Source organism: Arachis ipaensis, chromosome B07 (assembly GCF_000816755.2).
Source record: "Arachis ipaensis cultivar K30076 chromosome B07, Araip1.1, whole genome shotgun sequence".
In the NCBI taxonomy this organism is placed as follows: Eukaryota; Viridiplantae; Streptophyta; class Magnoliopsida; order Fabales; family Fabaceae; genus Arachis; species Arachis ipaensis.
Genome location: NC_029791.2, coordinates 94,188,251 through 94,202,418, shown reverse-complemented (window position 1 = coordinate 94,202,418; position 14,168 = coordinate 94,188,251). Strand labels below are relative to the sequence as shown.

At 39.6% G+C, this 14,168-nt stretch overlaps 1 long non-coding RNA gene across 1 annotated transcript; it reads left to right on the top strand.

Moving 5' to 3' along the window:
• LOC110264278 lies at positions 5,249-5,739 on the top strand. The gene is made up of 2 exons (XR_002350150.1): positions 5,249-5,319; positions 5,401-5,739. It is a non-coding gene; the product is annotated as an uncharacterized LOC110264278 (long non-coding RNA).

Sequence of the window (14,168 nt, the reverse complement as noted above, 5' to 3'; positions counted from 1 at the left end):
ATCATAGTTAAAAATTACAAAAGCATCCGTCATTACTTCCGTTGCCACTAGTTCGGAGCCGCACCCATCAACCGATATGCCGCAACTCCACGAACTGGTTTTTCGGAACATGATGAGGTCGTAGCGCATAAGCTAGGTTAGCCATCCTCACTACCTCTCTGTTAATGTGATCGACCTCATCCGTGAGTTGCCATTAGGGTTTTCTTTCCACACCAAACAGTCGATATCAAGGTCATCAGTCTCAATATCAAAGGTCTAGTGCTTCAATTATCCCAAAAAGGCACTCACAAACAAGCATGCTACGATATATCAAGTAGATAACCTAAATAGTATGAAAGATAAATGACCCAGAGTATGCAATGAATCACAATCGGTTCATCCCATCGGTCCATCCCTCAGGCTCACGAGGACGAACCGCTCTGATACCATTAAATGTAACACCCCAATTACCCTAAGCCTTACCTCTAGCCGTAAATCGAAGGTTAATCAAGGGTTACAACAATTCTAAGGCTTATACATATTTATATATAGAAGAAAATAATATATTCTAGAAGCCCGATGAAGGATTTAGCCCAAAGACAGAATTACAAAAGCGTGAAACGTTCACATGAAACTAACGCATAAGATACGAGGTATAGGTATAAGAGAATAAAACATATAAGATTAGTGTCCGGTTTTCAATTCTAAATTATTTTTGGTCCTTTCAAAACAATAAATCAATTTTCAAAAATCTTATTTTTCTCAAAACATAGTACCGGACAGACTTAAACTAGTTTGACTGGTTCGGCTGCCGGTTTGCGGTTTTACTTGTTTTTTTTTTTTTTGCAGAAAATACATGTTCTGACTCAAGAAAATTCATTGAAACTAAATTTCACCTTTTTATTTTCAAATCAAAACTTCTAAATTTTGAAACTATTTCAGGCACTTAAAATTATTATTTTTATAAAAACGGTTTTGCGTGAAAAACCCCGGTTCTTACATCCTCCCCTTCTTAAAAAGATTTTCTCCCTCGAAAATCAAATCACGCAATATATCCTCCTCGAAGTGCCCTACTGTGTCGATGTCCCCTTTCGCCTTCCGCTGCAGTACTCTGATTATCATCATCAAGAGTCCGAAATTTTCCTTAAAATAAATACCAATTGTTGGAACATTTTCCAAAACTTCCAAAACAAGTTTATTCTAAACCAGCTCATTGCGAAATCTTTTTCAAAAGGGTCAAAAATCATTTACTGAAAAGAAGATTACTTTAAATCATGATTTTCTTAAATAAAAACCTTTCAATTGAATCCTTCTTGATAAGATAAATCGGAAACCAAATACACAATTGAACAAAACTAGAGACTCACTTTTCTTTTAAACCATAACATTTAAACCAAGAGTTCAGTCCATCTTGCAAAACCACATCATTTAAACCGAAGTTCCAAACCAAATTTCAAAATCATTCTAACCTTTAAAACTTTTTCAACCTGGTTCAAGACCATACCAGTTAGAAACTGAAAATCATAGTTAAAAACTGCAAAAGCATTCGTCGTTACTTTTGTTGCCACTAGTTCGGAGCCGCACCCATCAACCGATATGCTACAACTCCATGAACTGGTTTTCCAGAACATGCTAAGGTCGTAGCGCATAAGCTAGGTTAGTCATCCTCACTACCTCTTCGTTAACATGATCGGCCTCATCCGTGAGTTGCCATTAGGGTTTCTTTTCAACACCAAACAGTCAATATCAAGGTGATCAATCTCAATATCAAAGGTCTAGTGCTTCAATTATCCCAAAAAGGCGCTCACAAACAAGCATGCTATGATATATCAAGTAGATAACCTAAATAGCATGAAAGAAAAATGACCCAGAGTATGCAATGAAGCACAATCGGTCCATCCCTCAGGCTCACGAGGACGAACTGCTCTGATACCACTAAATGTAACACCCCAATTACCCTAAGCCTTACCTCTAGCCGTAAATCGAAGGTTAATCAAGGGTTACGACAATTCTAAGGCTTATACATATTTATATATAGAAAGAAATAATATATTCTAGAAGTCCGATGAAGGATTTAGCCCAAAGACAGAATTACAAAAGCGTGAAACGTTCACATGAAACTAACGCATAAGATACGAGGTATAGGTAAAAGAGAATAAAACATATAAGATTAGTGCCCGGTTTTCAATTCTAAATTATTTTTGGTCCTTTCAAAACAATAAATCAATTTTCAAAAATCTTATTTTTCTCAAAACACAGTACCGGACAGACTTAAACCAGTTCGACCAGTTCGGCTGCCGGTTTGCGATTTTACTTGTTTTTTTTTTGCAGAAAATACATTTTCTGACTCAAGTAAATTCATTGAAACTAAATTTCACCTTTTTATTTTCAAATCAAAACTTTTAAATTTTGAAACTATTTCGGGCACTTAAAATTATTATTTTTATAAAAACGAATTTGCGTGGAAAACCCCGGTTCTTACATATAGCTCCCAACACACAAACAAGGCAGATCAAAGTTTAAAAAAAGAGTGTCACAAAGTTAGAAATCAAATAACCGGGAGTTTTATATCCCGGGTCATTTTTCCTTGGACTAGCAATCAAGTGCGCAACATTGGTTGTGAACTCGATGGTTTTCATGCATAAGATGGAAATTAAGCGATTAGAAATCAAATGAGCTAACAACAATGAAATGACAACGAGCTAGGATTAAAAAACATGAAAGACAATCAACTAAACAAGCATGAATGGGAAATAACAACTAAGCTACCACTAGATTAAAAGATAATTAATGCAAACTATAAAAGATTGAAGTAATAAGCTAATGAGGATGTAATTCAAATGCATGAAAAAAAACTTGACTAGGGGTTGAGAGTTAAGGAATCGTATCCTTGTCATAACTACAACCATGACAATTACAATGAGTTAATTCCATAGTTAACTCTAAACAATGGAAAAATTCAAGTAAGCATACTTCGCTACAAGAAAACACCTCTATTGCCACGCTTTTAAAGCGTGGCAAAAAGCTATAAAGAGCGTGGCAAAAGCTTTTCGCCACTTTTTTGAGCTACCGCCACGCTTCTGAAAGGGTCACATCTGCAAGCATGGCGGTTGCTCTATCGCCACGCTTTTGGTAACCTATCGCCATGTTTTTTTTTTGCCACGCTTTTGACAGATTGCCATGCTTAAAAGCATGGCTTATGTGGGAGATACGTGTAAGAACCGCAACTAATTAACTGCCTAATTAGATAATTTATTTGCCCAAATTAGGTTCTGAATAATTAGAGTGAGGATTAGGGGATTTAAATATGATTTTTGGACTCAGAAGATTTTTCTGAGTCAGAAAATGTGGTTTCGGCGAAAAACCAAAGAAAACTGCGAACCGGCAGTCGAACCGGTCGAACCGGTTCAAGTCTGCCCGGTACTGTGTGAGAAAAATTTAAAACAGTTGAAAACCTTAAGAAAAATATTAGAGGTCAAAAACCGGGCGTTAATTTTAAAGGTTTGGCCCAAAATTGGGCCAAACGGGCTAAAAACGCTAACGAGTTGGACCAGGCCCAAGCCCAGTATATAAAATGGTTCATAAGTGAACCCATTTCAGCATAACACACAAACAAACACAACACACATAGCAGAAAAGAGGAAGGGGAGGAGAGGAAGAAGAAAATACTATTCACCCACCTCTTCTTTTGGCGATATCTCGAGCTACGGTTCTCCGATTTGCATACCGTCAGCGGCTACGCATTCCTTGTGAATAGCCCTACAAAACCCATAAAAGAAACTGGTAAGGAAAGCTCGAATCCCTCTCAGTTTCTCTCTTCAAAATTTCGAAAATCTAGTGTAAGACCCAGATCTTTTGAAAAGTCTTATTACGATAAAGTCTCAAATCATATTGTTATTTATAGCCTTAATTTCGGAAATCATTTTTATTAAAGATAATTAAGGCAAGTTTTGATTTATTGAATTTGAGACGAGTTATGATTTTTATCCATTATTGCGTTTATTGCGTTATTTTCTATATTCAAATTATGAATTTGGCAGTTATGAAATAAGAGGGGTTTTACATGATTTGGACTAAGTAATTAATATTTTAAATATTAATACTGCTACTTTGGAAAATAGAGAAATTAATTATATTATTTCTAATTTTTAGATTTGGGCATTTTATTGAAAATAATTTATGAAATTGATGAGCAAAGAGTACTTTCTATATATAATTAGTGTTGAATTTAATTTGGGTTTTAATTACTATATTGTCCACAATTTTATCAAAAATTACCATAATGCCCTTAATCCTAAGTTTAAAAATGAAACCCTAGCTCCCTCAAACCCAAGCAGCCGCAGCTGCTGCCCCTCTCTACCCTAAACACAAACACTCAGCCATATGAAGAAGGAAGGAAACAGAATTTGAGAGAGAAGAGGCAGAGCAGGGGGAATCGGAAACACGACCCACACCCATGAAACATTGTTGGTCGAACGGAGGAGAGGGGAGGTGAGGAAGCGCGGCGCCGGTGGGCGTCACTGCCGCTGCACCGTCGTGTTGCCGTTGTAGGAGCCGCGACCCATTGCCACGGGATGGAGGAAAGAATGCGCGCGCAAGGGGAGGAAGGGACCAGCCTCGTCGCGCCGCCTCTGCTGCCCGTGCTACCGTCATCGTCCAAGCTCGTCACCGCCAATTGCGTCGTCGCCGTCTTTGCCCAGTGCCACCGCAGATGATGGGTCGCCGAGAACTGCCACCGCTGCTGCCGTCTTCGTGGGGCTTGAGTTGTCGCGGTCGCTCCTCATCGTGCGCCCTGGCGCCGTCAAGGAGCCATTGTGACTGCCTCCCTCTCTGCCGCTGAGGTCCTCCGCCGCTGGGTACAGAGAAGAGCAGCACCGCACGAATCAAGGAAAGGAGATTCCTTTCTGCCTCTGCTCCTGGGTCTTGGAATCGACTAAACGCCGCTGCCGTTGTTGGAGTGATGTTGCTTTGGCCTTGCCCTGGCTCCATCTTGAACCGTGAGAACCGCTACTGCTGGGTAAGCTTTACCCTGTTTTTGGTTCCCTCTTGTTCCATCAATTCGTTTCTACCTAGAAGCATTGTTACTAACACTAGTTGTATTGAATAAAATGGTTATAGTAAGTAACGTTGTTGCTGCCTTTACTGGAGATAGTTGCTGGCTCTGTCTGGAGATTTGTGTTACAACTAATGCTCGTTTTGGGGACTACTTCATCTGTTGCTGGAACCACTAACAGATCAGGCGGAGTCACAGTGATTCTGGCTGCCAAGGGCGGTTCTGTGGCTGTCAGAACCACCGCTGAGGCTCCTGTTCTTTGGTTCAGACGGTATTCTTTAGTTATAGTAAGTACCTTTTTATTGAAACTTCCCCCGTTCATATCCCGTTATGTGTTTTAAGGCTTTCGCAATAATAATGTTTTCTAGGATTAAGTTATCAGAGCCACATGTTGCGCGTGAGGGTTGTCCTTGCTGCTGCGAGAGTGAACAAAGCTGTGATGTAAGCTGCCGGTAAATTCGGGTCGATTGAGAGTTCCGGTGACGCGTTTGAGTTATGGATTTGCATTTTGAGGTAGGGGTGCTTTCCAAAAGCTATAGTTTATTATTGGAATTATTACATATGGGTACTGATGTGAGGATGTGTATTTGGTGAATGTATTAGTCCTATGTATTGTTTAGTTGTTTTGTATGATTATGGGTGTTTGTTTGACTGGACTGTTGTGTGGTTTTGTGAAACGAAATGCTTTCGAAGTTGATTCTTTTAAAGCTTTAAGATCGAGTTTAATTTGTTGGAAATCGATTTGAGTTGAATGAATTTTCTTGAGAACATGAAAAATAGAATACACTCTTGAATTTAGCCTGGCTTGCTTTAATGATCTGGTTTGATAAATGACTGTTGCTAAACCGTTTCTTTAAAGCTTTAGAAATGAGTTTATTCGGCTGATAAGAATTTGATTTTTGAGACGATTTCCTTGAAATATGGAATTGAGATGACTATTGAATTTGGCTTGCCTTGAACTGGTTTTGGATTTTGGGTTGTTGAAAAGGATTGTGGAATGGTTTTTTTGGGACCCGAATCGGGTGGCAAAGTCCAAGTTTTAGGGGAGATGCTGCCGGAATTTCTATAAAATCCGAGTCTTTATTAAAATGTTGTTTGGAAAAATGATGAGTTAAAGACTTCTACTATTTTATTTGAATTATCAAGAAAAAGATGATTCATGCTTTTGAAATGAATTATTAAAGAGGAAATTGTGATTTAGTCTTGCTTCGTAAGAAAGGCATTGTATCTCTTTCAGCAGAAAGTTATTTAGATGAAACTTATGTTTTAAAGATGTTTTAAATGTGACAAGGGCAATGGCTTTGAAGTTGACTTGAGGGTTTCAATTAGAGGAGTTTCAATGACTTTGAAAGAACCTGAATGTCTATTGACAAGTTTCATTTTGAAATATTTTGAGAAAGGTTCTAAGTACTCTTTAAATTCTGAATTCTTGCAAGACTAAGGCAATTTTGAACGGTTGAAACGCTTTAGAATTTATCATGGGGGTTGAAGTTGGTTTTGCCTAAGTAAAGGAAACGGCTTTGAAAGAAGTAAATGATTACGTAACTTGGTTTGGCTTAAATCCTATTTTATTACTCAAATCGGAAAGCCAATGTTTTAATGATTTTAAATGAATTTGGCGAAATGAGTTATGTTCTTGGTATGCGAAATTGTGATCATCAACAATGGCGCCAAAGGACTTGGAGCTCTCAAACGTGAGTCACACTTTGTCACAATTCCGCACAACTAACCAGCAAGTGCACTGGATCGTCTAAGTAATAAACCTTACGTGAGTAAGGGTCGATCCCATGGAGATTGTCAGCTTGAAGCAAGCTATGGTCATCTTGTAAATCTCAGTCAGGCAGATTCAAATGGTTATGGAGTTTAAGGTGATGAAAATAAACATAAAATAAAGATAGAGATACTTATGTAATTCATTGGTGGATTTCAGATAAGCGTATGAAGATGCTTTGTTCCCCTTGAACCTCTGCTTTCCTATTGCCTTATTCCAATCATTCATACTCCTTTCCATGGCAAGCTGTATGTTGGGCATCATCGTTGTCAATGGCTACATCCCATCCTCTCAATGAAAATGTTCAACGCACTCTGTCACAGAACGGCTAATCATCTGTCGGTTCTCGATCATGTCGGAATAGAATCCAGTGATTCTTTTGCGTCTGTCACTAACGCCCAACACTCGCGAGTTTGAAGCTCGTCATAGTCATTCAATCCTTGAATCCTACTCGGAATACCACAGACAAGGTTTAGACTTTCCAGATTCTCAAGAATGGCCGCCAATGGATTCTAGCTTATACCACAAAGATTCTGATTAAGGAATCCAAGAGATACACACTCAATCGAAGGTAGAACAGAGGTGGTTGTCAGGCACACGTTCATAGGTGAGAATGATGATGAGTGTCACGGATCATCAAATTCATCAAGTTGAAGAACAAGTGATATCTTAGAGAAGAAGTGGGCGTGAATTGAATAGAAAAACAGTAGTAATTGCATTAATTCATGAGGAACAGCAGAGCTCCACACCTTAATCTATGGTGTGCAGAAACTCCACCGTTGAAAATACATAAGAACAAGGTTCAGGCATGGCTGTGAGGCCAGCCCCCAAACGTGAAAAGATCTATGAAAGTATATCAAGTGTGTGTAAAGGATGTGAAATACAATAGCAAAAGGTCCTATTTATAGCAAACTAGTAGCCTAGGGTTACAGAAATAGGTAATTAATGCAGAAATCTTCTTCCGGGCCCACTTGGTGTGTGCTTGGGCTGAGCATTGAAGCTTTCATGTGTAGAGACTTTTCTTGGAGTTAAACGCCAGCTTTTGTGCCAGTTTGGGCGTTTAACTCCAGCTTTTGTGCCAGTTTTGGAGTTAAACGCCTGAATTCTTGAGCTGACTTGGAACGCCTGTTTGGGCCATCAAATCTCGGGCAAAGTATGGACTATTATAAATTTCTAGAAAGCCCAGGATGTCTACTTTCCAACGCAATTGAGAGCGTGCCAATTGGGCTTCTGAAGCTCCAGAAAATCCACTTTGAGTGCAGGGAGGTCAGAATCCAACAGCATCTGCAGTCCTTTTTTAGCCTCTGAATCAGATTTTTGCTCAGGTCCCTCAATTTCAGCCAGAAAATACCTGAAATCACAGAAAAATACACAAACTCATAGTTAAGTCCAGAAAAGTGATTTTTAAATAAAAACTAATAAAAATATAATAAAAACTAATTAAAATATACTAAAAACATACTAAAAACAATGCCAAAAAGCGTATAAATTATCCGCTCATCACAACACCAAACTTAAATTATTGCTTGTCCCCAAGCAACTGAAAATCAAATAGGATAAAAAGAAGAGAAAGTACAATGAATTCCAAAAACATCTATGAAGATCAGTATTAATTAGATGAGCGGGGCTTTTAGCTTTTTGCTTCTGAACATTTTTGGCATCTCACTTTATCCCTTGAAGTCCAGAATGATTGGCATCTATAGGAACTCAGAATCCAGATAGTGTTATTGATTCTCCTAGTGAAGTATGTTGATTCTTGAATACAGCTACTTTATGAGTCTTGGCCGTGGCCCTAAGCACTTTGTTTTCCAGTATTACCACCGGATACATAAATGCCACAGACACATAACTAGGTGAACCTTTTCAGATTGTGACTCAGCTTTGCTAGAGTCCCCAATTAGAGGTGTCCAGGGTTCTTAAGCACACTCTTCTTTTTGCTTTGGACCTCGACTTTAACCGCTCAGTCTCAAGTTTTTACTTGACACCTTCACGCCACAAGTACATGGTTAGGGACAGCTTGGTTTAGCCGCTTAGGCCAGGATTTTATTCCTGTGGGCCCTCCTATCCAATGATGCTCAAAGCCTTGGATCCTTTTTATCACCCTTGCCTTTTGGTTTAAAGGGTTATTGGCTTTTTCTGCTTGCTTTTCTCTTTCTTTCTTTTTTTTTTGCCCTTCTCTTTTTTCTTTTTTTCTGCAAGCCTTTCACTGCTTTTTCTTGCTTCAAGAATCAATTTTATGATTTTTCAGATCATCAGATAACATTTCTTCTTTTCCTTTCATTCTTTCAAGAGCCAACAATTTTAACATTCATAAACAATCAAATTAAAAAATATGCACTGTTCAAGCATTCATTCAGAAAAACAATAGTATTGCCACCACATCAAAATAATTAAACTGTTTTAAAATTTGAAATTCATGCACTTCTTTTTCTTTTTCAATTAAAAATATTTTTCATTTAAGAAAGGTGATGGATTTATTTTCATAGCTTTAAGGCATAGACACTAATGATCATGTAATAAAGACACAAACTTAGATAAACATAAAGCATAATTTTCGAAAAATAGGAAAATAAAGAAAAAGGAAGTTAAAGAACGGGTCCACCTTAGTGATGGCTGCTTGTTCTTCCTCTTGAAGATCTTATGGAGTGCTTGAGCTCTTCAATGTCTCTTCCTTGCCTTTGTTGCTCCTCTCTCATGGTTCTTTGGTCTTCTCTAATTTCATGGAGGAGGATGGAATGCTCTTGGTGCTCCATCCTTAGTTGTCCCATGTTGGAACTTAATTCTCCTAGGGAGGTGTTGATTTGCTCCAAATAGTTTTGTGGAGGAAAATACATCCCTTGAGGCATCTCAGGGATTTCATGATGAGGAATTTCCTCATGCTCTTGATGAGGTTCTCTTGTTTGCTCCATCCTTTTCTTAGTGATGGGCTTGTCCTCATCAATGAGAATGTCTCCCTCTATGTCAATTCCAACCAAATTGCAAAGGTGACAAATGAGATGAGGAAAGGCTAACCTTGCCAAAGGAAAGGACTTATCCGCCACCTTGTAGAGTTCTTGGGATATAACCTCATGAACTTCCACTTCCTCTCCAATCATGATGCTATGTATCATGATAGCCCGATCTATAGTAGCTTCGAACCGGTTGCTAGTGGGAATGATTGAGCGTTGGATGAACTCTAACCATCCCCTAGCCACAGGCTTGAAGTCATGCCTTCTTAGTTGAACCGGCTTCCCTCTTGAATCTCTCTTCCGTTGAGCACCCTCTTCACAGATGTCCATGAGGACTTGGTCCAACCTTTGATCAAAGTTGACCCTTCTAGTGTAGGGGTGTGCATCTCCTTGCACCATAGGTAAGTTGAATGCCAACCTTACATTTTCTGGACTAAAATCTAAGTAATTCCCCCGAACCATTGTAAGCCAATTCTTAGGGTCCGGGTTCGCACTTTGATCATGGTTCTTGGTGATCCATGCATTGGCATAGAACTCTTGAACAATTAAGATTCCTACTTGTTGAATGGGATTGGTGAGAACTTCCCAACCTCTTCTTCGGATCTCAAGTCGGATCTCCGGATACTCATTCTTTTTGAGAGGAATCTCTCCATCTCCCATGACTCGGAGGTGGAAGCTTTTGCCTTCCCTTTCCTCTTTCTAGAGGTTTCTCTGCCCTTTGGTACCATAAATGGTTATAGAAAAACAAAAAGCTTTAGCTTTTACCACACCAAACTTAGAAGGTTGCTCGTCCTCGAGCAAAAGAAGAAAGAAGAGAGTAGAAGAAGAAGAAATAGAGGAAATGGAGTGGGATTTGTATTTCGGCCAAGGGGGAGAATTGGTGTTTAGGTAGTGTGAAAATGAAGGAGTGAAGATGGGTTTATATAGGAGTGAGAGGGGTGTGTGGTTCGGCCATTATGGGTGAGTTTGGGAGGGAAAGTGGTTTGAATTTGAATGGTGAGGTAAGTGGAGTTTTATGAAGGATGGATATGAGTGGTGAAGAGAATGGTGGGATTTGATAGGTGAGGGGTTTTTGGGGAAGAGGTATTGAGGTGATTGGTGAATGGGTGAAGAAGAAAGAGAGTGGTGGGGATCCTGTGGGGTCCACAGATCCTGAGGTGTCAAGGATATCTCATCCCTGTACCAAGTGGCGTGCAAAACGCCCCTTTCTGCCAATCCTGGCGTTAAACGCCAGGCTGCTGCCCATTTCTGGCGTTTAACGCCAGCTTCTTGCCCATTCCTGGCGTTAAACGCCAGTCTGGTGCCCTTTTCTGGCGTTAAACGCCCAGAATGGTGCCAGACTGGGCGTTTAATGCCCATTCTGCTACCTTTGCTGGCGTTTAAACGCCAGTAACTGTCTCCTCTAGGGTGTTCTATTTTTCATTCTGTTTTTCACTTTGTTTTTGCTTTTTCAATTGTTTTTGTGACTTCACATGATCATCAACCTACAAAAAATATAGAATAACAATAGAAAATAGAAATTTAACATAAATAAGTAAAAATTGGGTTGCCTCCCAACAAGCGCTTCTTTAATGTCAATAGCTTGACAGTGGCTCTCATGGAGTCTCACAGATGTTTAGAGCAATGTTGGAACCTTCCAACACCAAACTTAGAGTTTGAATGTGGGGGTTCAACACCAAACTTAAAGTTTGGTTGTGGCCTCCCAACACCAAACTTAGAATTTGACTGTGGGGGTAGTGAGATTCTTGCAGCTTGTACCTCAATGATCCCTAGCTTCTCCATTACAGAGAGAGGCATAAGGTTTATGCTTGACCCTAGGTCACATAGAGCCTTCTCAAAGGTCATGGTGCCTATGGTACAAGGGATTGAGAACTTTCCAAGGTCCTGTCTCTTTTGAGGTAATCTCTGCCTAGTCAAGTCATCCAGTTCTTTGATGAGCAATGGAGGTTCATTCTCCCAAGTCTCATTACCAAACAACTTGGCATTTAGCTTCATGATTGCTCCAAGGTACTTAGCAACTTGTTCTTCAGTAACATCTTCATCCTCTTCAGAGGAAGAATACTCATCAGAGCTTATGAATGGCAGAAGTGAATTCAATGGAATTTCTATGGTCTCTGTGTGAGCCTCAGATTCCCATGGTTCCTCATTAGGGAACTCCATGGAGGTTAGTGGGCGTCCATTGAGGTCTTCCTCAGTGGGAATCACTGCCTCTTCCTCCTCTCCATGTTCGGCCATGTGAGATGTGGTTATGGCCTTGCACTCTCTTTTTAGATTCTCTTCTGTATTGCTTGGGAGAGTACTAGGAGGGAGTTCAGTAATTTTCTTATTCAGCTGACCCAATTGTGCCTCCAAATTTCTAATGGAGGACCTTGTTTCAGTCATAAAACTTTGAGTGGTTTTGATTAGATCAGAGACAATGGTTGTTAAGTCAGAGGGGCTCTGCTTAGAATTCTCTGTTTGTTGCTGAGAAGATGATGGAAAAGGCTTGCTATTGCTAGACCTGTTTCTTCCACCATTATTGTTGTTAAAACCTTGTTGAGGTCTCTGTTGATCCTTCCATGAGACATTTGGATGATTTCTCCATGAAGGATTATAGGTGTTTCCATAGGGTTCTCCCATGTAATTCACCTCTTCCATTGCTGGGTTCTCAGGATCATAAACTTCTTCTTCAGAGGAAGTATCCTTAGTACTGCCTGTTGCTGCTTGCATTCCAGACAGACTCTGAGAAATCATATTGACTTGTTGGGTCAATATTTTATTCTGAGCCAATATGGCACTCAGAGTATCAATCTCAAGAACTCCTTTCTTCTGAGCTATCCCATTATTCACAGGATTCCTTTCAGAGGTGTACATGAATTAGTTATTTGCAACCATTTCAATGAGTTCCTGAGCTTCTGCAGGCGTCTTCTTCAGATGAAGAGATTGATAAACCCCGATTTCGTGATTTATCTTGTGCTTATTTTGGGGGATTTTATTACCTTTTCTCACATTTATTCAATAAAAATAGCATGGTTTTGTAATTCTCCCTTGAATTGTGCTTAAACGTGAAAACATGCTTTTTAGGCCCTAAAATTGGTAATTTTAATTCACTTTAATTCCATTCGATGCCTTGATGTATTTGTTAAGTGATTTCAGGTTCATAGGGCAAGTATTGGATGGATGAAGTGAGGAGAAAAGCATGCAAGCGGGAGAACTCATGAAGAAATGGAGGAACCGTAAAGCTGTCAAGCCGACCTCTTCGCACTCAATTGACCATAACTTGAGCTACAGAGGTCCAAATGAGGCGGTTTCAGTTGCGTTGGAAAGCTAACATCCGGGGCTTCAAAATGATATAAAATTTGCCATATGTTATTTCGTGCTGATGGGCGCGCACGCGCACTTTGCGCGCGCGCCGATTCTGCCATGGCCCACTAAAGTGAATTCGCCCCCAGCGAATTCTGAAGCACTTTGGACCCAACCCAACTCATTTCTAATGCTATTTCATGCATAATTCAATCTTGGGCAAAGGGGGAGCAATTAGTTTAGCCCATGAATGTCTCTCTTTATTACTTGCTTTCTTTAATTACTTGCTCAATTTACTTTTCTTGTCTTTTTATTTTATTGCCCTTCTAATCAACCAAAACCCCCTATACACCCGCATAGCCAATAATTAAACACTTCATTGCAATTCCTTGTGAGACGACCCAGAGTCTAAATACTTCGGTTATAAATTCATTGGGGTTTGTACTTGTGACAAAACCAAAATTTAATTTGATGCGAGAGTTGTTTGTTGGTTTGGAGCTATACTTGCAACGTAAATATTTTGTGAAATTCCTTACCCACAACGATTTTTGCCTATCAAATTAATGGCGCCGTTGTCGGGGAGTTGCAATGGTGTTATGTTATTGGTTATTGTATATATGTGAATATTGTGAATAGTTTGATTTTTGGATTGCTTGTTAGTTTTTGTTAGTTTTAGCACTATGTTTCATTATTTCTTGTTAGCTTTTTGTTTCTTATTTTCACTTTTCACTATGAATTCTCACTTTGGCTATGAGTGTGATTACAACTATGTTGTAGAAAATGGGAACTTCAATGAAGATGTGCATCAAGGATGGGATAACCAAAGGTGGGAGGAGCCATATGCATATGATCAATCCTCATGGCAACAACCTCCACCAATGCACTATGAAGAAGAGCCATTCTATGATGCATATCAATCCAATGGCTATGGTGAATCCCCTTGTGACTTTCAAGAACCACCACCATATGCCTATGAGCCATATCCTCAACATAGCCCTCAACCATACTCACAAGCCCCTTCTTACCAACCATCTTCATATGACCCTAATCCATATCCATCCTACCAACAATCATATGAGCCACACATAGAGCCACCACCATTCCAACATCAACATTTTCAAGAGCCACCCCCTCC